General features: G+C 41.9%; 1 non-coding gene across 1 annotated transcript; it reads left to right on the forward strand.

The window, feature by feature from the left end:
- The first annotated feature begins 3,160 nt into the window (after window positions 1-3,160).
- LOC126541049 (U2 spliceosomal RNA) lies at window positions 3,161-3,346 on the forward strand. Its single transcript, XR_007601623.1, has one exon. It is a non-coding gene; the product is annotated as a U2 spliceosomal RNA (small nuclear RNA).
- Window positions 3,347-3,790: the final 444 nt, after the last annotated feature.

The raw sequence follows: 3,790 nt of genomic DNA on the forward strand, positions 1-3,790 counted from the left end.
CAGAAAAAGAAAGAAATGAAAAATTTGATTACTTGATATATGGCTCGAGGACTTTTGCGTAAATAGAAAAGGTGCACTCCCCAACAGTGTTCCCCACTCTTTTTTGTGCAATCCTTCCAGTAACAAGTAAGCTGGCTCATTGCAGCTTATGCCAAATTCTTTATAGTCAAATTCTTTACTTTTCTCTTTACATTAAGGCATCTTCACATTGTAAATATCCTGCAGGAAATTTTAGAGTTTATCGCATCCTCCTGAAACTGTTAGGGCTGACCGCACTCTAATAGATGACCTTAAACTTCCAGACTAAGTTATTATTTAATGGGGCCTTGAAAGACTTTTTGAACATAGTGTTACCTGTAACTGATGCACAACGCTATTTACAATATATTTACATCTAAGCGAATGATGGCCAAGATGGCGACCCTTTCTCAATCGGGAACACGCCGTCTTCATCCCCTTCAGTGCAGCTACACTGTGGCGGATGTTCCGTATGGATAGTAAGAAAATATTGCCAATATGTTGTAAGGGATGTTGTCAACACGTAAGCCTAGCAATACTACATTGCATGCAGCAGAAAATTTAAAATTTTGTGTCGAAAACAGCAAAAGATGGGTTGCTCTTGCGTCGGAATGTCGTCATGCAATGTCACTGCAAGCAGCTGGACCTACGAACACTATATATTGGATGATTTCTTGATCGCGAGAGCGTTCTCAGAAATACGTAATTGCTAATTTTGAGTTAAATAAATGAAAAAGTTACATGCCTGAGATATCAAAAACCCACAAAATAATTTCCTCTTGACGCTGCCGGTTTATTTGTGGCGTACGAGAAGATAGTGGCATGTTGCATAGCGTAGGTTACGGCAGCCGCTATGGAGGCCACGGCAAGGCCTTTCGCTGCTGAGACACTCAACTTTAGGGCAGGGCTTTTCCCTCTTGGCTTCTTCTCTTTGTAGCTTCCAGCTTGCTAGCGGAGATGAAAAGAGAGAGAAAGCCATGCATCTGTGCTTTAACTCCACTAATATGTGGAGGATTCGAAGACATTTTATGGCACGAGATTCCTGAAATGTCATCTAATAATGAGGTCATTGTATGAGTAGTTGGAAAAGGGTTTCAGGGCCCCTCTAAGATGACTAGGAGCACTGGCAGATGTACGTTATGCGTTTCTTTCTTTTAACTTTACTAGTGATTATACATTTTAGAAGAATGAATACAATGTCTCAGATAATAGCAGAGGTTATCCACCATATTCGCTGCAGCGTAATAGCCTTAACATTTTATTCCATGTACATACGCTGTCTGTGTGGCCATGTCATTGTGATAGCTTAGGTTATGCAGGAAATATATGAATTACAGACATATATGCAATAAAGATTTGCTTGTGTTCCAAATATGATTATGATGCATTTAATGCAGTACCGCGGTACTATGTTGTAATTACATTGAGAGAGGTCACTTTATAGAGGAAAATTTCCTTCTTTCTTTACCCTTTCTCGTTTTTGCAGCACAAGTTGTTCATTAAAAGGCTGACTAATTTTTAAAAATATTTCTTTGCAGCTAAGCATGCTCTATTCGAACTGACTATCAAGTTAGTTGGTCTTGCATTACAATTAAGAAAACTTTGTGAAGAACAAGAAAGAAAGAAGGCTGACAAACACTACCTCAATCTATATCTCTTCTCTTGTATTGGCGTTCTGATTTAACCTTGTAAAGCTAAAAAGGACAAAAAATAAGACCTGTATTCAAGGGTAAAGTGTTTATTAACCCCAGATACTACAAATGTAATGAAGATGGCTGATGAATGGGAATTGTCCACAGAAGGTAATTTACAACACAAGGAGCGCTTACTCCCCCATGCTCAGAAAATATTAAAATAGATATGTATACACGCGCACAGGGTGTAGTGATATTGGATTCTCATTCATGCTATATAATGACAATCACAATTTAAAAAAAAAAGAAAGCCATCACACTGCTATCTCTTGCACAGGTAATTTTCTGTCTCAGTGCACGAAACTCTAATAGCAACCTACACTGCAGTTCAACTGTGATCTATATATATGTTACGTACTTCAAAATTTGTCACGAACCCTTGCTGACACCAGAACTAAAAGCTGGGCCACATAGTCATAATTCATACTCTTAGTTGCTTACAAAAAAACACGGTTGATGGTGGTGTCGTCTATTCCTTCCCCATATCGTCCTTGTGTTTTGTGTACAATTCTCACGGTGTCTGACCCTGGCCTTGCCCGAATTATTAGGCCTCTGCGTGCTCAAAGAGGCACGAAATTCATGACTGGAATTTTTTTCACCGACAAAAGGCTCTCCCATTTTGCAAAGTCCCTTGGCTACGAAGCCATCACGTGGAAATGTACATGCATGCTACATCGATCGTCAATGCTGGCGTGCGACTTCTGCGCTTTAGAGCAATTGATCGTGAGCAATGTCTCTCTACGTGGTGCTCAAGTGCAAAGCGGCATCCAGCTTTATCAGAAGACGCACTCAGAAGTTATACGAGCAACGCTATAGGACACAAGCTGCAATACACGAATTACCTCTGTCGGCACCGTGCAGTCGGCGGCGCAGTGCCACCAGACTCTTCGAAACCGCCAATCCATAGCATGCGACATATGGTGCCGTTTCGCGGATACAGTGCAGTTCTTTGAAAGCTTCTCTATCTTCGTAACAGCAAGATTATTCGTACACGCAGATATTACACATTGCTACAGTACACACCACACGGCCACAAGGAGCTACAGCGATCTTCACGCTGCGTGCCCGCGCGTTTGGACGCTGGCAGTCATTTTCGATCTTAAAACGCGGCATCAAGTAAAATGCCTTATATATTCAAACGTGGTCTAATTAAAGAACAGAACGGTATTATTAGCATTGCATGTCTTCTCTGTCAAACATTTTTTGGTGACGTCATCATGCGTGGCAGCATTGGACTCCACTTGGGGCCGTCTGCTACCACGTGCATGCACCCAGCGTCAGCTTTTTTTTATGTACATTCGTGTGGATGACGGCACCACTACTCTGAGGAGCCGCAGAAAACCAGACACGCGTCACCTTTCGACAGGACCGTCACCACGGGAGAGCGGAAGGAAAGGAGATACGCAAGCGCTTGGAACGCCAGCAAAGAGAGGGCGCGGCGAATATAGACAGGCCCGACGCGGGCCAAAGTATAGTATCTGTTCTTATCAGCTTAATATTTGATACGAGTTCTATGTGGACCCAAGATTTTAAACTTATGTTTCCAAGCTGGCGCAGTGCTTGAAGCCTGCATCGACCGCCTCCGCCGCGGGTCGGCCCGGTATTGCACTATCTCCGGGATCGGCGCATGGCTCTTGCACATGCAGAAAAAAAAAAAAACATGCACGGAATCCTAGCCATAAACAGATTTGCTTTAAAGTGGACACTATCACCACTTATTCATAACGATATTCAACTTCATACAAGACAAAATATATTATACAGTTCAATGTCCACTACTCCAGGTATTCCGTTTTCATCTAATGCACTGTGGCATTTTAACAGACAGATTCAGTACCAGTTCATCTTTATTTTATTTATTTAAATAAATTCTGCAAGCCTGATACGGTTCATATAAGAGTGGGCATATAAACAACGCAGGTATACCGCTTGATCATACAGCGGACGAATCAAATTCCGAAGGAGAATTCAAAAGAGACAGGCGTGCCATGTAAGGTGCAAAAAGTAGTCAATACACAAACCGAACTTAACATGTGCATCCAGTGAAACGCACGGTAAAATTTTGTTCATTCAATGCG

This window comes from Dermacentor andersoni, chromosome 2, assembly GCF_023375885.2.
Source record: "Dermacentor andersoni chromosome 2, qqDerAnde1_hic_scaffold, whole genome shotgun sequence".
NCBI lineage: Eukaryota > Metazoa > Arthropoda > Arachnida > Ixodida > Ixodidae > Dermacentor > Dermacentor andersoni.